Here is a 26,658-nt window from a genome sequence, read left to right on the forward strand (position 1 = left end):
ACACACACACACACACACACACACACACACACACACACACACACACAAATATATATATACATACACATGCATACATATATGTATATATCTATGTCTATGTATATGCGTGTACATGCATACATGTATGTATAGGAATATATATGTATATATGTATGGATATATACATGACATAATATAGTAAGTGTCAGAACCAGGACCCCCAAATCCAGCTCTTTTGGCAGCACATCCAATGTTTTTTCGCTATATTATGCTTTGGATAGGCATGACATATTGAGCTTGTAGGACACTAAAATCCCCAGGTCTTTTGCACTTTGGTCCCTGCCAAACAGCCTCTCCCTTCATGGTACTCCCTTCTAATGGAAGAGACCCAGATGGTCCGAAGGAGCATTTGTAAGCATCATTTACATGCCTCACTTGGCCCTTCTTTATAGGAAAGGGGATGTTCAGAGTCTGGGAAGAAAGTAAGAACAGGAGGTCACTTTAATCTAGATTTTGGGATGGAGGGGTTTGGGGAGAGTGGGTTCTGTTTTCCAGAAACAAAATGTGCTGTCTTTAACAAATAGAATCCTACATTTGCTTGAATTTTGCTCTAATTAGAAAACCTTAAGTTGTAATAAGTATTGGTGTGACAGAGCAGAAAAAATTCTTCATGGATTATTTATAAGATGTTGCCTCTGGTTCAAGAATGCCTAGATGAGTGACATCACAGGAGACCCAGGCCCCCTAGAGAGTCTTCTTCCAAAACTGAAAGTGGCAAGTGTTCTTTATGCTAACCAGAAAGAATTATCCCAAGTGTTAAACCCAAAGCAAAACTCTATCCTAATTTATTGACAGGTAAGCATGATTTTGGTCCAAGTACATGCATTGTTACTGCTTCTGTAAATGGAATAGTGGTGGGGAGGACTGAAGAGAAGAAGAAAAGCAAAGACAGGAATGGGAGGCCTGGAGATGATTTTTAAAGAGAAGAGGTAGAGTAGAACCTGGAAATGGACTCTTTTTGCAGCTGTATAGCTAAGTTGATATACTCACAGAATATTCAATTACATTTTTTTTGGTGAGGCAATTGGGGTTAAGTGACTTGCCCAGAGTCACACAGCTGGTGAGTGCTATGTGTCTGAAGCTGGATTTGAACTCAGGTCCTCCTGACTTCTCCAGGGCTGGTGTTCTAACCACTGCACCACCTAGCTGCCCCATTCAATTACATTTAACAGTCAAGCATGTTAATACTTTAAAAGTTCCATAATGTCATCAGTGTAGGGTCCAGGGGTGTTGCTGGAGCCAGCTCAAACCTTAAGAGAGTTGATTGTTCAATTTTTAGTGTTAATATCCATTCCTCAGGATACAGCAAATGCTACAAATCAAGGCTCAATTTGTTGTTTTGTGGACTACATATACTTAGAAAAGCAATGTAGAAATTGTTAATAATGCAAATTAAACTAAAAAATTTGCCATGCATACATTTTTTTTTTCCTGGGGAAATACTTGTTAAACATTTACCAGTTCACCTTTGGGAAGACATCTCTCCAACAAGACACGTCACAACCTCTCCATGCTTTAATAGATGATTTCATGTGTAATTGTGGCAAAGCATAACAAGAATGCCAAGATGGTGAACTCACACCATCTTGTGGTGAACCTCTGACCATGAACCTCTCCGAACCTTTGCTAGGTTTATTCTTGGATGACAGCCCATTGTCAGGCCTAAACTATCAATCTCATCATCTTGGTTGGATCTGCCAGAGTTTGTTCTCCACTGGCATCATTTTCAAAAACCCAGGGTCACCTTCACACCATGCTGAGCCATCAGAGTAGGACTTTAGGGGTATAAACAGTATGGTAAACTGTTGAATCCATAGAAGAAAGGTCCCTTGGCCTAGTCCAAATGTCCAAAAAGCCAAGTGAATTACTCAAGATGCTACGTTTTGCTCTCAAACTTCTGTGGGTTGGGAAGTCATGCCAATGCAATACAGAATTTTCAATCATCATTCAATCAACACGCTGAAGAGATTGTAGCCATCTCTCAGTCATTGGCAAACTTCATTAAACTAACTGTGAAAAGGGTGCCTGCCTTGTTCTTCTCTTTATTTTCTCAGTTTAATTCATAATAAGACAAATAACATAATGAATACATGTCCTTATAATGACTAGAGACTTTTAAATTTGAGGTTCTATATTGCGATATCAGAATCTGAGAAAAGTCACTTGGATATTTCCTTTGTTTCCATGCTTCTGTGAAATAAATAGAATCCCCGAGCTTTCTCCAGTTGAAAGGACCTTTTGACAACTTCAGCTACATGCCTTATATGCACAAGTTTAACCTACACCTAAAGAAAAATGAAGTTGATTTAGCTAACTCTGACTGTGTCTATATAGCACAAAAGGAATGAAAAGTTGGCCTATCTAGCAAACTGGATAATTTAGGACAAAAAAAAAGCAAACCTAAAACAAAACCCCTGCTTTATACCTTGAATTAACTGTCCGTATAAATGAAATTAACTAGGTAATTGCCAAGTAATCACTTTACATTGTGCTTTATAGATGCAGCCTGAATTAGACCAATCAGCTTCATTTCCTTATGATTAAGGAGGAAATTACTACATATGGTTGGCTGGTTGTTGTCCTTCATTCTTTTTTTTTTTTCATTTTTAAATTTGCTTATTTTTAGTTTTCAACATTCACTTCCACAAGATTTTGAGGTCCAGATTTTCTCCCCATCTCATCCCTCCCTTCAGCTAAAGATGGCATGCATTCTGAATACCCCTTCCCCTAATCTGCCCTCCCTTCTATCTCTCCCCCCTTCTCTTACCCCCTTCCCCTTCTATTTTCCTGTAGGGCAGGATAGATTTCTATACCCCATTTCCTATATATCTTATTTCTCAGTTGCACGTAAAAACAATTTTTTAACATATGTTTTTAAAACTTTGAGTTCCAAATTTTCTCCCTTCCTCCCTCCCCACCCAACCTCATTGACAAGATAAGCAACTCGATACAGGTTATACATGTGTAGTTATGCAAAACACTTTCATAGTAGTCATGTTGTGAAAAACTAATTATATTTCCCTTCATCCTATCCCACTCCCCATTTATTCTATTCTCTCTTTTGACCCTATCCCTCTTCAGAAGTGTTTGCTTCTCATTACCCCCTCCCCCAATCTGCCCTCCCCTCTATCAGTTGGCCTTCATTCTTTTTATTATTTTTTAATTGATTATTTATTTATTTATTTTGGTTAGGCAATGGGGTTAAGTGACTTGCCCAGGGTCACACAGGTAGTAAGTGTTACGTGTCTGAGGCCGCATTTGAACTCAGGTCCTCCTAAATCCAGGGCTGGTGCTCTATTCACTGCACCACCTAGCTGCCCCAGTGGTCCTTCATTCTTGAAGAGGGCCAAAATAACATCACTATGTTAGAGTCAAGTTAAGTGTGTCCGACTGTGGCTGCTCAGACTAATACGAGCTTGGAAAACTCTGCCCCAGGTCACACACAAATAGTCCATGTGAACATTTGGGGTGGATTCTCTAAATTTGCGCATCTCATGTTTCTTTTGAGCTACCTCAATTCTGCTTTGCTCATAGAGAGGAAACTCTTCTATGATGCAGGTATGCCATACTGGTTGGTCCTTTGCCAAGGTCTCCCATGTCATGCAATCAATTCCAGAGCTCTTCAGAGAGACTTTGAAAGTGTCTTTGTATCACTTTTTTCTGACCACCATGTGAGCCCTTAACTTGTGTGAGTTCTCCATAAAATAATCTTTTAGGCAAGCGTATATTTCACATTTGAACAATGTGGCCAGCCCATTGGAACTGCACTCTTTGCAGTAAAGTTTGAATACTTGGCAGTTTAGTTCAAGAAAGGACCTCAGTATCTGGTACCTTATCCTGCCATATAGGGAAAAGTAAAGCATTCAGAAACTCTGGGTTAAATGAATGGCTGTAAGAATTCATTTTACCTCATTTATTATCATCTATATTTTCACCCTAATTTCAAAACATATGTTTATTCACCATTAAAGGAAGTTTTCCAGACCCAAGCACCTACTTTGCTGCCAAAGAGTTAAGTTCACAGGTGTGTTTATTAGTCTGATTTTTTTTCTCTTGCTTGACCTGGCAAGAGGAACAGGGCTGGGAAGCAACTCTAAGAGTTTGTAAGAAAAACAGACTAAAGTCGGGCTATTCCCAAAGCCAAGTAAGGACATCCTTATATCATTCAAGTTAGCAGCAGAGGGTTTATAGGACAGGACCTTGAGAAAGCTAGAGGTTATAAGACTGTGGCAGAAACCCAATTTAATGATCATGGGGTTCAAATCAATGGAAAGGAATGGAAAGAGTATTGAGCTAGGAATCAGGGCCTGACTCTGCCATGAATTCACTTTACGGCTCAAGTCATTGAGGGTCCTTGGGCTTTAATTTCTCCATCTATGTAATGAGAGAATTGAACTAGGTAATTTCTTATACTCCTTCTAAAGCTAAAGTTCTCTTGCGGAGGAAGACAATTAAAAAACTGGCCTGAGCTCAAAAGAGCAAAATTCTACACAGACTTAATGACTGCTTCTATTGTGGTCATGTGTTCCTGTCTTGAAAGTTACTTTTTGCTTAGGTTTTTATTTCACAGGAATCAGCCTGTTCCAAGCTCCAGAATCTGCCCTTAACTGTACTTTGTTTTGTGCAAGGCTAACTTGAGAATTTATTACCTCTAGCTAGTGAAAAAGCCCCTAGGCAGGGTCACAGTCTTGGCCATTTTCCTTTACCCAACAGAAACTGTTCTGGATGAAAAAAGCAAAACTAATTCAGTACTTTCCCACAGAGTCTCAGGGGAGTATGAAAATCCTCTGCCCAGTGACCATCTTAACCCCTGAGCAATGTCATACCCATTGCTATGCACCTTTAATCAGTGATCCCTCAGCATGTGCCCAGAGTATAGGAAGTTAGGACTTAAGGCCACTTGTCCTGAATGAGGGGGCTACTTTAGGGCCAACAGGAATGGACCAAGAACCTACTCATTTCTACCTGATTCTGTGCTATTATCCTTCAATAAACATCTTTATCCTGGTAACTAAGGTGTCCAAGTACCCAAGGTATCCAAGTTCCTCTCTTGTTGGTCATTTCCAGTTCCTTGTGATTCAAGTCTAAGCACTGAATCGCTAGTTTGTCAGACTAGCATATCTATTTTACTTTATGCAATCAAGCAGCCTCTATTTATTGAGTGATGCTATTTCCTCTTTCTGATGTACCCTTCTCTTGAATTTCTACTGACTCATGTTCTTCACATCCTTTATAAGTGAGGTCAAGTCAATCCTGAGCTCTTTCTTCAATGATCTCTTATAGCGGTCACCCTGTATCACTAACGCTTTTGTCTGTTTCATGTGTACAAATCCGACCTCTCAAATAACCAGATTGTAAACTCTTTGGGGTCAGGAACTATGTTTTATGTCATGTTTGTGTTCTTCACAGCCAGGAGTGTGCTGGTAAGAATTTAACAACAGGCTCTCCAAGAGGAAAAAAAAAGTACCTGCAGAAGACGCTTTTAAGTTTAACCTACATTAGTAACACTTTCTGAAGTCTAGACAATCAATAAAACAATAAATCAAGACTGATTTGTAATGTTTGGTGATTTCTGAGACATAAATGCTCACAATGAAAATTTAACAATCGACTTTCTCTGTCTCCTTCATATCACTGCCACAATGCATAGCACAGCTAAGACATATAGGTGTGGTTTAATAAATGTTTAATTTAATAATTCATTGATCATTTAATTTAATACTTTATCAATCATTTGATTTGACTCAACTATGGCACTGAAGAAACTTCACTAGGGGAAAATTGACTTGTTTCTATATAAGATACTCTGTAAAGTGTAACCCAAACTGGATTGGTAAACATTTGAATTTCTGAAGGAAAAAAGGATTTCAAACATTATTTCTAAGCACCCAAAGTACCCAATTTCCAAAACTGTATTGGCAACCTTTGATTTATGGAGACCCCTTATATAAAAATGGCCACCTTCAGTTTGATAGCCATAGAAATTTTACTTCCCTCCCCATTGTCCCACTCAGAGAAGCTTCCAGGCTCTGCCTAGGGTGCCTATTATCCACCCTAGTTCCTGTATTTTTCCTTTCCCAAAATTTATGGTCCATTCAGGATGGCTTCTATGGAAGCAGGAAGGTCAGCTGTAAGCCTCAAAGGCAGCTCTTACCTTTCTTTCACATCACATACTGTCCCCAACTTTGGCACTGGTTTTGTTGACAATGTCTCATTCCTCCCTCCCATTCCCTCTTTTCACCAATCCCCAGAGGCCTTGACCCATTCTTCACCCCAAAAGAACACTAGCTTCAGAGAGATATGTCCACAGTAGTCTGGCAGGTTTGTTATGTGAATCATGAGATAATGTGGGTAAAGTATTTTGCGTACCATAAATCCTGTATAAACGTAAGCTATTACTGTATTCTATTCATTGAAGTTTTGGCTTCTAAGGACCCTTTTAGGCCTAGATTTGTGATCCTACAAAATAATATTTTCTTATTATTTATGAAGATGAGTCTAGCTTTTCTTCTGAAATGTAGATGAATATTACTTTAGACCATTGCCTAAAAAGATCCACTAGAAACATCTATGTGACCTTATCTTCTTTCCATTGGGGGTCTAAGTAGAAAAAAGAGGAACAGAGACTTGGGCAGGGGGCCATCACATGAAGCTTTCCTTTGCTAAGGGAAGGAGTCCTAGAGTGCCAGTCACCTGTCAGATCATCAAATTCGAATCAACAATTCAACAAGTAATTAAATATCAAGCACCAGAGTTCCATATGTTTACTACCTACTGTGCACTATAATAGAAGTCAGTTTAGAGAACCTGATGTTAGCACTGAATGTGTTCCTTTATGAAAGAAGAGGAAAAGAACAAAAATCTGTAACAACAGTGTGGTGCATAATTTGGCTAGAAACTACTTCCAAAAGAAGCCCTTGGCACAAATGAGGTGGTGCTTGCAGGACAGAGGGGTTGTCAACTGGAACATGGGTTTGGAAAGATTAAATTTTCTCCCAATGTTATTACATGCCTACTCTCCTCAAGGGGCCACAAGGCCTTCCATGCTGTGTGTTTGGAAGAGATGACTTGGAATTAGAGAGTTATGCAGGCACTCAAGTAAGAAAATAGCTAGTTGGAGTAATCTAAATGAGAGTGGACTAGAAGTGAAGTTGAAATATCAGTGCTATTTTCTAATAAATGTATTCCAAACATTTCTCAGTTTCAAATTTTGTCTTAGCTATAGAAAAATTTCATAGATATGAAAAAATCCTGAAACTGAGGGTGAACAAGAAGAAGGATGGAGGATCTTTCATCTGGTTCCTGACTTTCAGGTCCTTAAATCATAATAAACTCTTTCTACCAAATCTCTGAAAAAGAAGAATCCAACAGCATCCCTTAGTACCAGCTCATTGCAGTAAGGGAGCTCTTCCTAATAGAGTTTGGCTTAAATTATCCTTGCTGCAGGATAAGCTTATGCATTCTTCAATGATAACAAAGTACTTGCCCATGAAGATTTAGAAATGGAAGGAAACTCAGAGGTCACCTAGTCTGACCCAGTCATTTTACAGATGAGGAGAGAGGCCCAGAGGTGAGATGACATGTCCAAGCTCATACAACCGCTGGAGGACCCCAACTCAGGTTGTCTGATACAGAAAACAGCCTTCCCAGCCCTCCCACTCCCATCACACCACTTCATTTATAACAGCATCCTAGATATCTGCAAAAAGCTTTGCCTTAATTATTACCAGTCCTTCCTCTTGGCAATCCAGCAATGGATCAGTGCTATAATCCTTTCTCTATCAGGGAAGAAACTGAATTACACATTAGTTCTGGGGTTTATGATAGGGAGATGGTTAGATAAAGCAAATTGAGAACTCATTTAGCCTAGGGCCCTCATGCAAAAAGAGTCAGGACTGCAGGACTTCCCTCCTCCCCCTATGAGCCCTTTCTTAACAGAAATAAGTGCCTGTCTCCTTCCATCTCCCACATAGCTGATTTGGTTCCTTTGAAAGTATACAGTCACATTTTCGGTGGAAATGAAGGAGAGGGGTGAGGCTATGGAACCCCTGCCATTTCATTCTTCTTGTCAATCATTTGTAGTTGCGTGTGTGTGTGTGTGTGTGTGTGTGTGTGTGTGTGTGCGCAAAAGCAGGAAGCTTACTTGATCCTCTAGCCTTTCACTTCTGTTCAGTTTTCTCTCTTAGGCCTGATGAGAGGTGGGAATACAGGACAAGCAAACTGTTCCTTAGTAATTATAACATTGATTCAAAATTCTCAAGTCCCCAGTCTTGTGAGGACCAGATGAGATGCTATGTATAAAGCATTTGGTAAACATGAAAGCTCTTTCTAAAAGTAAGCTGTGAAGTTACTATTAGAATTCATTTGGCCGAGGTCTGTGAAGAAATGCCCCTAGACATCTAGGAAGAGCTTGCTGTGCTTAACTCCCTAAAGAGGTGCTTTATTTTTTTATTCCCTCTGGGAATTCCTTCTCAAAAACACTTTTAGGGGGAAAAGTTAAGCCAAAGAGATTAGACACATTCATTAGAGGCAAATCTTATAACTAGGTATACTCAGGGTACATCTCATTCACTCAATATACATTTGTTAAGTGATTACTATTTGTCAGGCATTGTGTTAGGAGCTGAAAATACATAGCTGTAACTAGATCTTCCCGAGTAGAGGCAAAAGTTTTAGAACCTTGTAGCTTGGACTTTCAGGAATTGTAATTCCCTTGGACATTGTGGCTGAGGTCCCCACTCCTACCTAATGGGGAAAGATAAGTAGATTTCAGGGGAACAATGTTAAATCCAGGTGACTGAGGAGAGATTTCAGTTTTTCAGTTCTTGGAGGAAGCAAACGTGGCAACAGATCAATGGCTGGTTGAGACAGAAAAACTTCTGCAGGTACAGAGGGTTCAGAGACTAAAACAGGGTGCATGAAGTTTGGATTCAGGCAAGAAGCTGCACTTGAGGACCTAGAGGGCCACATGTGGCCCCGAGGCCACAGGTTCCCCACCCCTAGAATAGAGTCTGGGCATTGTAGGCATGGCTCCAGTGGCTAACGCCTCTTCTTATTAGAAAGGACTCTCATGAGTGTATCTGGAATGGACTGAAGCTGATGACTATTGTCTTTTCTTTAGGTCAGTCAAGGGCAGTGAAGATTAAATCCCTCTGCCCCTTACCCTATGCCTACCATTGACGGACATTTCCTTTGTAATTTTTTTGTTAAGTTGTTATTGATTTTTTATATTTTCATATAAACCACCAGTCATAACTTCTGTTATTTATGTCTGTTTTTAATTGTGCATAAAGGCCTGCAGTGGAGAGAGCCAGTTAATAGCTATTAATTACTTTAAAATTAAATAGAACAGAGATTTGAAGTTCTGTTTAAGATGCTAGGGTTCTCTCCCCTTTGTCTTCCAGATGGGAACTAAATAACATGATCTTCTAGTTTTGATTTATTGATAATTTTATAAGGTCCTGAATAGTAGAGGAAATGAACCACATGCTTCAAACAATTTACCCTAAGCTACTGAATCTTGAGTACTTAGTCTTACCTAGGTGGTATGACAAGTTTAGTAAAAGGCAAAATACTTTTCTCAGTGGTAGATATTCTGAAGGTAAAGTTCACAACTTTTATTGTCATTTTCTTTTGAATCTGAGAAATTGGAAAAAGAATGTGAATTGTCCACAAAACTCCAAATAGTGGAGGTAAAGAGGAGAGAGCTAGTACCTTTTCCTCTTTGAGCTTTCCATTTAACCATGCAAACCTTACCAGATAGTACCACCTACTGGCTATATAGATGAACATGAAATAGACTTTGCCTTCAAGGAATTTACATTCTATTTGTGAAATTGGGAGTGGAGAGAGAGAAATTGACAGTATGTACACAGATAAGCAAATAAAAGATATCTATACAAGGCTATACAAAATAATTTGAAGTAGCTAGTAGCAACTAAATGGGTGGGTGTGTCAGGAAAGGCCTTTAAGTGGCATCATAAAGAATAGCCTTGCCCTCTTATCAACCACATAATAATGATACTGTTAGAGACAGATCACTAGTCTGAATGACCTGGAGGGCTGAACCACTGTGGCAATTATGATTCTTATAAGAGCATTCAAATGATACGTGCCCTTAGAGGGAATTATCTCATTTTACAGGTGAAAAAAAATGGAGACCCAGAGAATTGAAGTGATTTATTCCAGGGCACATTGCTAATCAGTATGAGAGCCAGTATTCAAACTCAGCTCTTCTGGCTCTAAATCTGGTGCACTTTTCATGATGCCACATCATGGAATTTCCCCCCAATATTGGTTTCTTTTTAACAATAGTTTTCTCAATTTGCATTATTTTTCACTGTACCTAAAGTATTAGACTAAAAAAGAAAATACAAGACCAATAATCACTTTAAAGGTAGTTGGTATAGATATATATGTTTTTTCTACAGTGTTCTATTTATTTTCACCATTTTTAAAACACACATTTGACATTTTCTTAATCTTAATTATTTTTATGCACTGACTTAAGGAAAATAAAATGTTTCCCATATTCAGTCTCTTGGCAAAGTGTCTGCATCACATTGCATGTCATGAGAGACCCTGGAAACATACAGTGCAGTTTAAGAGAAGCATAGCTAATTGGGTTTGACAGTATAACCTTCCTGTGGTATACTCAGTGTATCCCCTCCAGAAAGAGCTGATTTCAAAATCACCAGCCTCCAGCAATTCTGCATAAGCTTTTCTTCTGTTCTTTGCAGATTTACAAAATCTACTGAAAACAGCTTTGGGAGTGGACAAACAAGTCAAAAAAAGGAAGTATTAGGGCCAGATGGATGTCTCAGAACATTTTGCCTATGGTTGTTGAGGAGAATATGAAAGGAAAGCTCTATGGCCACCTAGCTTATTACATTTTTGACTAGCTTCATGAATCTGGATTATTTATCTGCACAGATGGACCCTATCCTTTTAGTCAAATGGGATCAATGATTATAGATTTAGGCTTTCTCTCTTTGGTCTTTGCCAGGCCTTGATAGAGATTGTATTACTGGTTCTACCAGAGTCTATACTCTATAGAATTTTCCTGATCTGTTCATTTAAGATGAGATATTCTTACTATTTCCCTATTGGGTGGGGTCAGCACTTGACAACCATGTGCTGATCCTGTTTAAATTTTTCTTACCATCAGAGGCATCATAATGTAATGGATCTAGAACTGCACTTAGGATCAGAAGAAACCATAAAACCCATGCTCCTGCTCAGGCTTCACATATTATATGACTGATGATACTGAATGCATAGATCTCCATTTGGAACTTGAACAAAGGGCTTCTATTACTCCCCACTCAGTAATAACTCCCTCCCCCACACTATAACCACTACTTAATGGGGGAGGGGAGAGTATCTCCCTCATTTAGCTCTATCGCCCAAGATGGTGACCAAAAAGATGTATAGAGGGACTGGGGAGGAAAAGACTTAATAATATAAAGCTTATCAACGAAAAGGAGGGGGGAGGGGATGTAATTCCAACTGATGTTATCCTCCATGGATTTTCCATATGATAATTAGGCAACAAGATCTATCCTTGAATTCAAAGAAGGTTCCCAAAACTCTTAGCCCTGGTGTAGTGGATAGAGTGCTGGTTTTGGAATCAGGAAAACTGGAGCTCAAATCCTGCCTTAGACTCTTACTATCTGAGTGACTCTAAGCAAGTCACTTCACCTCTTTCTGCCTCAGTTTCCCCAAGTATAAAATGCAGATAATAATTGTAGGGTTATTGTAGGGAAAAAACAAAATAATACATGCAAACTTTAAAGCACATATTAATGTTAGCTATTATAATTATAATTAGCTATTATTGAATTGTAGGCAGTGGCTAGGGACAGAGTGATACAATGAGGGTGCCTTATATAATGCTTACTTATCAAATTATCAAAAGAAAAAAACAGGAAAATTAGAGAATAATTAAAGACACTATAGATAATGAAACAAAGCCATTACTAAATATAGATGCATTTAAATTCAGAAAAGAAACATTAAACAAAATGTAAAAATGTATATGGCAACACTTTTAGCCGAATATAATATTCCTCTTTAGAGTCAGATAAATCTACCTTAAAACAAATAAACAAACAAACAAAAAGTAGAAATTGTAGCTTAGAGAATTTGAAAAATTAGATTGGAAAGATGTGTCTTCTGAATGGGAGCATAAATACTACACTTATTTCTCAATATTTTATTGGCCCTGTACATGTGCTAGGACACAAAGAAGTCATAAGTAAGTATAAAAAGGCAGAACTAAATGTTTGCTTTATAGGCCATAGCAAAAGATTTAGACCTAAATGGAGTCTAAGTAACAATAGCCTAAAAATGAATGAATTAAAGAAAAATCATATGAAATAAAAAAAATTAAACAAAGCAACAACATTGAGACAACATACCAACATTTTGAGGATGCAGCAAAAATCAGTTCTCAGAAAAAAATATATCTCTGAAAACACGCACTAACAAATTGAAGGAGAGATTAAAGAACTGAGCATGCAATAGGAAAATGAATATCAACAAATTAACAAACTTCAAAAAGGCACAAGAGAAGCAATTATGAAAATATGAGGAAAAATGTATTCAAAATGAACAGAGAGGAAATAAAAAAGAATAATCAGAAACCACTGAACACAAGCTAGGGAGGAAGAAAGGAGAAAAAGAGAACTATAGACCAATCTAGACTTGGAAGTTGGTGAGACCAATAATACTTAGGAACAAAATTAAAATGTTACCCTAATACTTCTCCCCTCTCCAGAAACTGAGGTGGTGTAGGGAAGATTATATTATCTCTTGGTGTTGGGAGGAAATGTTTGTATGTTTGTTCTTGATATACCTTTGAAGTAATTATTCCATTTGTAAAAGCTAAAATAAAATAAAAGTCATGTCTCCAATTGTTTTTTCTCTCTTTTTTTAGTTTTACTTTCTTCAGTTATAAAAGTTAATGACAATGATCATAAATGCTCTGTAGTTCTCTATAGTTTCCAAAACAATCTTCCAACCCATTTTGTCTCTTTGAAATAATTTTAATAATCATGTCTTTCTAATTTTTAATAAATGAAAGTTCTTTTCCTGCTCCTTTTAAACCATCTGCCTATTCACCTGCGTAAGACATTATCTTTCATCATTCAGAGTGATTTGAGTTTTTATATTTATGTCATTGTTCCTTTTCTAGCCTAAACTGTTCATAACCCATCTGAAAGTTATGTTTTTCATACACATATTTTGCCAGTCTTTATTAAAAATCTAAATTTCTGTTCCTACTCTTTTCAAGTATCCAAATGTTCATTAGTAACAGTAGTAATATATTACATCCTTTGACAGTTGATATATAATTTTTCTTTTATACAAAAGTACTTTTCCTGCCCTTTCTAGTTCTAACCTGCTGAAAAGGCCTTAAAAGAACAGTACATTACACTTAAAAATAAAAAAATTCACAGAAAGATTATGGAGATGTGCACATAAATTATTTTATTTTATTTTTTGGAAATCTTTATTATCTTCCTCCCACCTCCTAACCTTATTAAGGAAAGAAAAACAAAATCCTTGTTACATATATGTATAGTGAAGCAAAACAAAGGGATAAATATACACACCTATGTATACACATATATATATATATTTATAGATACTATATACATAATTATTCACTGTGACTATGATGAATTAACATAATTTGTCTTTTAAACAACAAAACCAAGCAATTATATCAGCAGATACAGAAAAAGCTTTTGACAAAATACATGAAAAAAACAATAAAACTAAAAAACATATTCATCGAAGGACCATTTTTTAACATCAACACAAGTGTATATTTAAAATCAAGTGCTAGAGGTTTTCCCAGTAAGTACAGGAGAAAGCAAGGTTGTAAAGGTAAATACAGCCAGGACTTATATAAATACAACCATAAACTATTTTACAGAAATTAAAAATGCTTAAAAATGAAAAGATTCCTTTTTCATTGTCAGGTCAAAGCAAAATAATAAAAATTACTGTACTGACTAAATTAATTTCTGTTTTATTGCTATACAAATCAGACTTCCTTAGAGTTACTTTATAAAATTAAAATAATTTCAAAACACCTAGAATTTCAAGGGTAAAAATGAGAAAAATTAGAAATGAAAAGTATCATATCTGCAGATCTCAAATGATATTTCAAAGTACTAATCTATAAAACTATTGGTACTGATTCAAAAATAAAGTAGAATGAAAGAGAACTAAATAATTAAGGTTGTAATATAGTATAATATGGTATACAATAACATATAAACATAACATGACATGACATGACATGATATAACATGACACAACATGACATAACACAATATAACATAATACAATATAACATAACATAACATGATGTGATATGATATAGTTGATAAGCTCCCAGTCACAAACTACTTACAGAAGGATTATCTATTCAAGAAGAACTTCTGGAAAACTAAGAGGCAGTTTAAGAGAAATTAGGTTTAGAACAGCACCATACACAATATATCACAGTAAGTTCTAAATGAATGTGAGGCCTAAATATAAAAAGCTGCACTATTTTAAGAAAATAGAGAATAGTAGGAGGTACCTTTAAGATACTTAAGGGGAAGATTCTTAATTAACAAAAGGATAGAGGAAATCATAAGACATAAAATAAGACTTTTGCACAAAGAAAAGCAATGTATCTAGGGTAAGAAAAGAAGTTACTAGTTGGGAAAAATCATTATATCAAAAATTCTGATAAAAGTCTGATTTCTGAGATGTGTGGAGAATTGACACAAATATCTAAGAAAAAGAACCATTCCTCAATTGATATATAGTTAAAGTATGTGAACAAATAGCTTCCAAAGAAAGGCAAATGATCAATCACCATATGAAGAAATGTTCCAAATCATTAATAACCAAAAAACTGAAAATTCAATCAACTCTGAAATTTTACCTCATTTCCACAAAATTGGCAAAAATTATAAAAACATGGAAATAATCAATGTTAGAATGGGTGTGGGAAGATAGTTACATTAACATACTACTGTTAGAACTGAGAATTGGTCCAATTATTCTAGAAAATAATTCGAAATTAAGCAAGAAAAGTCACCAAACTCTTCATACATTTGGATCAAGCACTCCAACCACTGAGGTCAATAACATTAAGGTCTTATATAAAAAAAATTTATAAGACCACTAATTGGGGTAGGAGAAAAAAATGTTAGCCAAAAGGGGGCTCTTTACATAAGGAATGGCTGAAGAAATTATTTCACCATTCCATAATATGGAATATTATTTCTCCATAAGAAATGAAAAATATGAGTAATTTAGAGAAAAGTAGAAAGATTTGCATGAAGCGATTGAGGTTGAAGATACTAGCAACAAAACAACAAATACCAATAGTAATGTAAAGGACAATACTAAAAGATGGTCAAACTCTAGTGAATTGTAAGGAATAATTTTGGCAATGAAACATAAATTTGATAAATAAAATTGATAAATACCAATACATTTGTTCCTCATTTTAGTAGAAAGGTGGAGGTCTATGGTTGCATAATAAAGCATGTGCTCTTCAGATACTGAATCAACTCACTTCATTTAAGTGCTTTATCTAGACCTTTTTTCTTCCTTGTATAAATAAGAGTCTAGTGGAGTGAGAGAGGGGTAAGGGGAATTGAACATATAAAAACAAAAGTCAACTTTAAAAAACTTTTAAAAACTAATAAAAAACAATGAAAAAAGAAAAAAGATGGGGCTGAGATGATTGGATGAAGGTAAATATAAAGCAAATATTCATAAAGAATAAATAAGAGTGATAATTGAAATAATGATAAGAAGCACTGCTTCTTGGATAATGTGATCTATTCCCCCATCCCCTGTACGGGAGAGTCAAAGCAAAGAATGCATTAGTTACCGCATGAAACAGTCACGGACCAGAGGAACAATAGGAAAACATTTCTCCATTTAGCAGATATAGCACCCCATCCTACCTTGCCCAAGTCATGGGGAAAAGAAAAGACCCAGGAATTATTAACATTTTGTTATGTCATACTAAAATGACATGTTCTTTCATCATTGTGCCATTACATGACTGGAAACAGACAGGAAAGTTTGTTGTCCTGAAATGACTCAAGCAATGAGTCACTATACTCTTGGAGTCCCTGGAAGTTTCCAGGAGTGCTCTGAATGTTCACTCTCTAGCATGGCTTTAATGTACCAATTCAGCCTCTGGAACTTATAGTTTAAACCTTTTTGTGTGTGTGAAGAAAATAAATAGCTGTCCCATACCTGAATTCCCTTATACAACGAATGCCATTCTACCCCCATTTAGGGAGATCCTAGGCAGGAGCTACTGCTAAGCTTTCTTCAAGTGATTTTCAGAGAAAAAGAATCAGATGCAATTAGAAGGATTCTGATCCCTCTCTTTAAAGGCTAATCTCCCCTAGAACTGAGACCAATTATTTCATGAGCCTAGGGCCTAGAGCACCCTAGGTCTCCTGGACCCAGTAGAATTTGTTGCTCCTACTCAGGTAGGAGATAATCCATGGTGGGAGGGACTGTTAGATGAACAGGAAGGGTCACACACAGTCAGAAAATACTGGGTATTGGGATAGGAAAGAGAGGAATGGATCAATCTGGAGTCATAATGATGATAAAAACAAAAAGGAAAAATAACTCTCTCTTTCTAGAGACATGCTTTACAGACATATCTTTGAAAATGAGATGCAGAATTTGATGTAAAGAGTTATGGGATGGGAATTGAAATAACTAGATGGACTAAATTCATGTGGGAGAGGTCATCTGGTAAAGAAATGCATGCGGAAGAAATTACATGGAGAGGCAAGAGCAAATAGAAACAGAATCCAAATCTTTTCTAAAGATTCTATACCCACCTCAGGGAAAGCTGGAATTCATAATCCTGAAGCCTGGGTTTTGGAATTCAAGTCAGTTCAATTTAAATGAACATTTATTAAGCACTTATTATGAAAAAGATATTATACTAAGTTCTAAGTGCACAAAGATGAAAAATAACACAGTCCTGGCAAGTAAATACAATATAAAGTAAAATGCAAAACTGAGGAAAACAGGCAAAGTTCCACTACGAAAAGAGATAGAGAGAGAAAGAGAGAGAGAGAGTTTACTTTCAGCTCAGGGAAAGGGGAAACCAGGGAAGTCCTCATGGAGGAGGTGGCACCAGGGCTAGGGACTGATGAAATGGAAGAATTTCAATAGATATAGATGAGAAAAGGAATACATTTTAAGTATACAGAACAGCCTATAAGGACACACAAAGATGGAGAAAGAGAGAAATGGGGGAACAGCTATTATAGTCCAGTCACTGGCTACTACTACAGCAGGATAAGGGTAAGAATCCACTTATCTGAGACAAGCTTTTCCTCACTTTATAGGTCTTGCCTCTGGCAGCTGCCCTCTTCCCTGTATGTGGTATTATTCTGTCTTAGTCTATGGCTTCCAAGAACTCACTGAGCTGGACCTTCCTTCCAACATTCTTCTCTCTATCTTTTCCATGCCTTTCCTAATCCTGCCTGAAGCCTGGGGCTCAGTGTTAAACTGAGGAAGGTTTCTCGTTTGACCCTGATGTGTCATTGATTAGGGAAATAATCAACTCTCTTCAGGTCTAACATGGCCTATTACAGATGTATTGTTAAAAGTGAACCAAATAGGATCTACTGACTATGTAGTTTTTCAAACTTCTTGTGGCAAGATGGCCAGATAGTCCTCTATAAACCTACAAAAAGTTGGTGATGCTCTTTTCATAGATTATATTTCTTACTACCTGTAAGATCTCAGGAATGCCGTTTTTCCTCTTTAAAGGGGCCCTAATTTCCATATCTACAAAAGGAGTGTTTTGGATTAGATTGTTTCTAAGACTCCTTTCTGCTCTAAATATATGATCCAATTATCCCAACCTTCTTCCCACAAATAATTAATGTAATAAACACTTCCTCATCACTTGTCATTCCGTAATGCTGAGCCAGATATTATTGTGATAATGTCATATTTTATTAACATAGTGATATCACATAGCTGGTAGAATACTTTAGTCAATAATGACTACTGATTCTCCTCTCCACTTGCAGAGGACCTGCTTTGAGGTTCTTGCTACTTTTCCTTCTAAGGTTCCTTCCATCCATAATTCTCTGATGTTAACATCTCATTAATTGGGCAGGTTTGGCTCAGCCCATCTAGTCTTTCATCATTCTCTCCTCTGGCCAAATCTTGCCTCATTCAACTTTAACAGGAAGTTGTTCATTATTTGAGAAGAGGGGTTGAAAAACAAATGTGAGTAGTTAGCAAGCTTTTATTAAATGAGAAAAGATAAAGGATCAAGAACAAGTATAGATCAGAGTTAGATATGCCTGATATGATGGCCCTTGGTCTGAGTACTTGTCTGGGGCATGAATGGCTTAACATGAAGTCCGGCATTTAGAGATTCTCTGTACTTATCTCTCTGATAGCCTCCTTTTTGTATTTTTCCTAAACACAGTGCATTCTACTTTGTATTATAGTTATTTGAAAATATGACATTGAAAGCACTTTTTAAATCTTTGTTTTTGCTAATCTCTAACTGAAATTTAGCATTAGTATGGGAAGTATACTTTATAATCAACTTCTGAGACAGCAAGAGCGGATGAATCTTGGTGATGTTTTAGTAGAAAAAAATAGAACATTTGGTAGTAGATTGACAATTGAATAAGGAAGAAAGAGTGGTTTAAGATGGGTTAAGAGTTTATTCATGAAAACTCAGGAACCATAATGATATCACTCACCCCAATGTGAATGTCTATGAGAAGGATGCTTGTAAAGTATCTGAGCTGCACTAATGGTTATGTCTACTTGGGCTTTTGTACCTCTAATCAGAAATGTTTGCTGACTTTGAATTTGAAAATACTCATGAGTATATAATGTATATATGCATATGTTACATGCATATATGTATATAATAGCTAGCATCTATGTAGCACTTTAAGGTATGCAAAGGACTTTGCAAATATCTCACTTTACCCTCATAGTAACCCTGGGAGGTAGGTGCAGCTATTATCCCCAATTAGCAGATGAAGAAATGGAAGTGATAGAGGTGATGACTTGCCCAAGTAAGTGTCTGAAGCCACATCCAAACTCATACCTTCTTGACTCTAAGCCCTATGCTCTGGCCACTGCCTAGGTAAATATAATATGCATTCATTGCAAAATTAGTATTCTCCTTATTTGCAATTAATAAGTGTTGTTTTTTTTAAGCTATCAGAGCAAGTATTCCATTTGTCATTTGCATCCATTTTCTGCCTTTTATTTATTTTTTTCTTCTGCTTGCCTTGCTCCTTTTGACTAATGAGTTGTATCTAGTTTTGTGGTGCTGGCATATGCTCCCAACGTCCAGTTGGGGCACACAATCATTACACATGTTATTTTTTCCTTCCTGTTTCACATCTCTTCTTGGGAGTATGCCCTTAACTTAGTTTCCCTGCCCTGGATATGGGCGCCGGATAACTGTTCTGCCTAACAGGTTTGATGGATGGCATTGTTGACTCCCAAACACCCATCCACAAAGTTGATCTGAAGTCACTTTCAGCTTTTGTGTTTATCTTGAGGGATTTTCCCTTATCAAAGGTTAATCTCTCTTCATTTTTTCCACTTTGAACTGCCTGTGGATCATCCAAGGAGTTCTGCCAACTGCAACCAAGCCTTTCCTCTCTCACTTGAAAGAAAGGCAGCAAAGTCTTCTGCAGAGTAAACAGACAGCTAAAAACCTGTGTTATCCCCCACCAGTCAAAACTTCACATTTCAAGGTTCTTTAGAAACTTTCCTGCTCCACTCATTTTCTGGAGCAAACATTATCAATTCTCACCTTGGGTTACCTGGAATTACGATGATCATTTTCTATAGCCTTGCACATAAGTATGTGGAATTTAGCAGCATCTTGCCCTTTCTCCCTATCCAACCAGCCCTCCCCACCACCTTCCTCCACAAGCCTGCCTTCTTCCTAAGATCTATCAGAGAAGCAAATGAATTAAATACATATCACTTAATATTTACCAGACTTCCTTTGATTTCCTATTTGCCATTAGTGTCTATTCCCAAGGCTGATTATTTGCCTAATTAAACCTGCACTTTCTTGCTCCTCTTCATTATACCTCAGTGAGTCCCAGAGTCAGCTGACTTTTTTTTTTTAAAGCAATAAGCACAGAGAGACCACGGTGGGTATAGTGGATGTAGAGCTGGCTGTGCAGTCAAGAAAACCTGGGTTCAAATCCTGTCTCTGACACATACTAGCTAGGTGACCCAGGGCAAGTCACTTAACTTCTGTGTTACCAGTAACTCCGTAGTCACTGAGGAAGAAGGACATTTCCTCATCTGGAGTTCCTTACACGAATACAATCACAGGTTCAATCCCCCTTCCCCTTTCCCCAAAGGATAAGCATCATGTCACTGATGAAATAGGGAATTAAAAAGGAAAGAAATTTACTCTTCAACTCATTTTAGGGATTCTCACTAATTGGTTGATTGACCACATGACCTCAATTTTTACCTATAGTGGGCTACAAAAACAGTTATAGTGTTTTGGTTTATCTGACTTGCTTCTAGCCTGAAACTATGCACCTCCCCTTTCTTTCTTGAGAGAAGTTAACCAGAATGGTTTGACACAGACATGTCACTTCTTATTTCCTAGTTTTATGTGCTGAAGTCATTAGGGACAGTCACACAAGGTTGAGAAGGTTAAATCTCAGACTTTGCACAGATTTCCCATCTGAACAGGGCTACAATTCAGGGGATAAGCCTCCCATCTTGACAGAAGGGACTGCGCAATCTTGTGTGAACCAAAGCAGACTAGTGCCCTAAGGGTATTAGGAGACATGATCTAGTGGTGACCTGGGAAGCATCTCTGCCTCCTGAATGACACCTCAACCTCTTCTGTTGGGATGCTTTACACATTTCACCTACTTGATAATTAAGCAGAGAGTTGTACAATTAAACATTTCATTGTAGGTAAAGTTCAATATCCAGCTCCTTTTTCTCAGACCCAAGCCCCAAACACTAACCAATAAAGATACCTTTCCCATCATTGACTCTAGCTATGTGACTGATGGTAAGCTAATTCACTCCTCTGATCCTCAGTTTCCTTATCTACAAAAAGGGGATAGTTGTTCAATTTTTTTCAGTCATGTCCAACTCTCTGTGACTTCATTTTGGGTTTTCTTGGCAAAGATACTGGAGTGGTTTGCCATTTCCTCTTCTAGCTCATTTTACAAATGAGGAAACTGAGGTCAAATAGGAAATAATAATATATTATGTATATTACTGGACTGTTATGAGGAAAACCCTTTCCTAATCTTAAAGCATTGTAGATATGTAATATTAATTTCTCATTCAGTAGAATATTCTTTTCAGGGGGCTTCTTCCATATAGATCTCTAGATTATCTGAATCATTTGGGGATCAGGAGCCATAAGCAGAAATTCTAAGCTCTGGACCACCTTTATTTCCCACCTTGATTTATTCCCCTATTGCTGCCTCATGTCAACTTTCTTGTCCATTCACCCTTGGTAGCTCCTCCTGCCACCACCACCATCTTTGAAACTCTGTCTCCAGCTTCTGAAACTGTCAACTCTACTGGCATGCTACTGGCATAGGACCAGGATCCAGGGATTCTAGCAAGAATATGAATGGCTGGGGAGGGAGCTATGGTGACAGCAATGGCAGCTGGAAAGTGGTCATGGTATGAAAGTGGTGACTTACACAATAAGAAACCAAAACTAAGTCCTGGGTAGTGGAGATACTAGCTCTGGAATCAAGGGCATATAGATCAGGAAATGTAAGGGTTGGCCATGCAGCCCCACCCAGAAGGAAATTATATGAATTTGAGTTCAAATTGTGGGAACTTTTAGTGATAATTTATATCATTTGGCCCTTTGTATCTCCATTCAGTTTAAAAATGGGAACATCTAAGTTCAGCTGAGGTGTAGGTATTCAGTTATTCATCATGACTTAGGCAAAGAATAGCAGAAGAATAGTAAAAACTTGAATAAGGACCGAAAGAAATAAATATAGTTATAGGGGACCAATAGAACATATGTATACTGAGCAAGTCTAATCTCATCTCCTTTTTTCCTGAGTTGTTTGGGAAATAAATCCTTCCAAAGTCTTTATTCTGACAGTGAAGACAGGTTCACAGTTCTTCTGGAGCTAAAGTAAAGGGACTTCACCCCCAAAGTACCTCTATGTTCTGCTAAAAATTATCATCAGGGCTTCTCAGTTCCACCCCTATCAAACATCTTCTTGCTCCCTGAGGCCTCAGGAGAACTATAGGACTCTTGGGTTCCTGGATGCTGCCATTTTAGTCTAGACACTCCTCAAATATCTCTACAATTTTCCAAACCTTGGCAGAAATCACTGATAACCCACTATCATTTCTAGTCTTATCACCTCAGTCATCACATACTTCATGGGAAAAGGAGTCATACAAAACCTAGACACAGGCATTATGGGAAATGTAGCCTCCCTCAGGTATCCTATTATATTGTGTTTCAAATGTTCAGATGGTTATTGGTCTGAAGCAATCTAAATATATTTTTCTATATTTAATATATCTTTCAAGAGACAAGCACTATAGCATTTTTATAAGGAACCTGAAGAACCCTGCTTGTTTCTCAAGAAGTATAGGTTGTGAATAGAGCCTAATCTCTTGATTTCCTAGACAACAAATCTCTAATGCCCTTTAAATCAGATTATGCTTTTATTTTTCCTGGAATTTTCCCTGAGAGTGATATGTTTCCTTCCCCTCCCCCAATCCCCTGGCCCAACTTTCTCTAAACCTTGCTCAGAAGACATTATTGAATCATGCAACACAATGACTTTCAAAGAATCACAATTTAAGGTGCCCCAGAAGGCTTTAAAGTGAGATATATGTTGATAGTGCAGCGTTGTAGAAATAGTGTTGGATCAGGAGTCAAGAAAGCAGGGTTCAAATATTACCTCACACTTACCAATTGTGTGATTATAGGCAAACTTCCTAACTTTTTAGTATTCCTCAACTGTAAAAATGGGTATAATAATATTTGCATTACTTAGATCACTTAATTATTCTTGGGAAAGTGCTTGGTAAATTTTAAAGTGCTATAAAATATATGATGATTGTTGTAGACCTAAATAAGTTGTAGCATACAACCAATGATAGCATGGAATAGTGGATAGAAGTCTAGCCTTGGAGTCAGAAAGACCTGGGTTCAAGTCCACATCTGACACATACTGGCTGTGTGACCCTGAGAAAGGCACACCCTCTTAGTGTTTCAATTTACTAAAACCATAAATTGAGGAAAGATTGCATATCTGCATTGACAGAAGGAATTACCTTATGGGGAATGAGATCATGGATTCAGACTACAAACAAAAACACAAAACCAAAAAAAACTTATTCAAGAGGAATAACAGAAGGGATATCATCCAGGAAATGTATTATCAGAAAAGAAAGTGGGCCTGGTAGTTTAGCAAGGTGGAAGAATAACAGATAACAGCCTGTGTGTGCCCTGGTTCTCATGAAATGTGAAAAGACCTAGAGCGACAGTTCTTAACCTGAGGTTCTTATACTATTAATTTTGTTGAATATTTTGATGACTGGATGTCAATATAATGGGTTTTTCTTGTTTTGTTTTGTTTTTTACCAGTGATTTTTTTTAAGCATTTAAAAGCATTATTCTGAGAACGGGTCCATATGCTTCCATAGTCTACAAAATGTTCCATGATAGAAAAGAGGTTAAGAATTCCTGACCTAAAAGAGGGCTTCTGGAATATTAGGGAGATCTTTGTAGAACTTATGGGAGAATAGAAGAAAAGAATCATACAAGATGACAAAGGATAGAAGTATTAATATATGTGCTAGTATAAGGAAAATTCATATATGATAAGGAAGGATGATGCCATTGCTGGTGAGAGAACTTTACCCAGGTGGATGATCTGGGGCATAGGCCTAGGGTGTATCTGTATGGTTCTTGGGAGGGACCCTCCCAGGGGGGCATTTAGGGTCTGCCATGCTTGCTGCTAGAGAGCTTCTCAGATCTAATGGGACAACAATTAAAAGCACCTTCACCTGGGGCTACTGAGTGAATTGTTGGAGCCTCATTCAATATATATTTTAATGCTATGGCTATGAGTCTTTCATTTGTACCCAATCAGAAAGAACCCTTCCTAGAAAACTATGTTAATTAGATCACATATTCATCCAAAAACATAGGGGAAAACTGTACATGCGTATCATTCACTAAAATCCTACTCCCATGCTGCATCATAAGAACCCTGGATTCTTGGTTATGCTGGCTGAGTTCAAGGTCTGGCAGGTTCTACCAAGATGAAAAACTGTGAGTATGGGTCTGAGTTATCTAGCCTGTATTCTTTTTAGGACAAGTCTAGGTGATTTTGACAATGTTCCTCACTAGATTGACCACAGGATCATGTATTTTTCATCACAGAATCTCATGTAGACCAGCTACCACACCCTAGGGTGGTTAGGAATCTGAGTTGACAGAAAGAGTGGACACACTAATAAAACCTCACATCCTTGAAGAAGCAAAGAATTTGTATGTCATATGGCAACTTCAGTAGGAAGCACTTAAAAATGTTTTGAAATTAAACAAACAGTAGAGCTTCATAATTTCTAAGGGATTGAGAATCTCTGAAGAGTTACATATTAATAATAAGACATTTTAGATGAAACTCAATGTAAAACACATTGATACACTTTTTATTTTTAGTGGGGTAGGGGTATCTTTTGTCTGGTTGTGTGGGATTTGTAACAGTGGGGAAGAGCAACAATTTCTATTAAATAGAAGGGAACGGGAAGTAGAGGAAGGTAGTGGGGGAAAGCTTCACTGAGGGAGAAGCTTTTTAGGAGAAATAAAAATGAAGAAAGGGAAGGTCACAGCAATTGCAGGGAAGCCTTTATAGGTACAAGGGAGAAGAAATAGAGAGGAGAGTAGGAAAATCAAACAAATGGTAGTCAGAATTCAGCAAAGTCTCATGTATTCACAAGTCCTTTACTTTCGGGGGGATTGAGTGGAATAGTTCAGAACTCGATCTCTGTTTGACATAAGGTATCCGAGATCTATAAAAGCAAAAGAAGGGAAGCAAACAATTAAAATCCTGATAAAAGAAACATTTTTCTTGGGTTTGATATGAAGAAATAGGGAGAAGGGAGACATGAGTGAGGCAAAGTGGCCCTGGGTAATGAATGAGCTTTACTAAAGTACACTTAAGTTCCTTGAGGGTGCTGCCTGGGTCTTGCATCTCCTCAATATTTATTGTTGTTATATTTATAATTCATCTCTGATGCAGATGGAAAGTGAAAAACAATACAGGCTGGAAAAAGAGGTTGGGAGAAGAGGAAGAAGAGGGGAAGAGAAAGAGGGACAGAAAAGAGAGAAATAGAAAAGGAGAGAGAATTGGAAAGAGCAGCACTCAAGACATGGGTCATCTGGTCATGAAACTAAGAGAGAACAGTTACAAAGGGGTCTCTAGTACCTTTGTGTAAATCCTCAGTCCCTGAATGGGGTACCAAAATTAGACTGAATCCTTTCTTTGGTCCTCAACTGCTTCTGCTTCCTCATCTGGCTTCAGGACTCCACCCCTGAGGGTTCTGTCACCGTATTTTCCTTCTCTTGGGAATTGCATTATGGTATTCCAGGATTGAGGGACTGACCAATGCCATGCCTTTCACTATCATCATGTCATCTGCCTGATGTCTCCCACTTTTCCCAGCAACTCTCTCTGACTCCTGCAGGTTGGGGTTCTAGGGATCATCGACTGTGCCATGGAGATAAGGGATAGAATCTCCAGGGGAAAGATGCTTCTTTTTTATCCCCCTACTTGCCCCAGGTGCTAAAATTCCTAGTTATATTTATACCCAAATGACTAAGAGAAGGAAGCCAAGAACCAACAAAGATTTTAAGCCGGTGATGTTTATATGGAGATTATGAGTTATGCTACCAGAAAGGTTGACAAAATGACCATGTGACATATATTTCCTCCTTACACCTCCACTCTTTCATTCCAGCTGTGAGAGCTACCAATCCCCGCTTTGCTCTGATATTCAAGACTGTGAGAACACTGGTAAATGAGGCTGAGACTCCTTATTTACCCCATTGTGTCAGTGATGCTTGGGGAGCTCCACTATGCTGATTAAGGCATATGCTTTAAGATAACTTCTTCTTGGAGCAATGATATGCAAATTTGAGATGTAACCTGGATTAGAATATTAGTTGTTGATCATATGTAACCTGTATTAGCAATATTAGTTGTTGATCATAAAAGAGAGGAAAACTGAATGGGCCTTTCATGGATTGAGTCCATAAACTTGGCTTTAGTAGTGAGTAAGTTGCTTACTATCCATGGTGGTATACACTTCTAATTTCTGCTGCAGGCGAGGTTGAAATTGGCAGATCTCTTTAGCTTGGGAGTTTGGAACCGAAATGGGATCCTTAATGAAAGAATCGGTTCTGTGAAGTTTGGATTCAGTCAAAGGGCCACACTCGAGGACCTAGAGGGCCACACATGGCCTCAAGGCCACAGGCTTCCCATCCCTGAGTAAGCCAATGGGTGGCTATATTAAATTTGACAT

This window comes from Vombatus ursinus, unplaced genomic scaffold, assembly GCF_900497805.2.
Source record: "Vombatus ursinus unplaced genomic scaffold, bare-nosed wombat genome assembly UNPS02014791.1, whole genome shotgun sequence".
NCBI classification, from domain to species: domain Eukaryota; kingdom Metazoa; phylum Chordata; class Mammalia; order Diprotodontia; family Vombatidae; genus Vombatus; species Vombatus ursinus.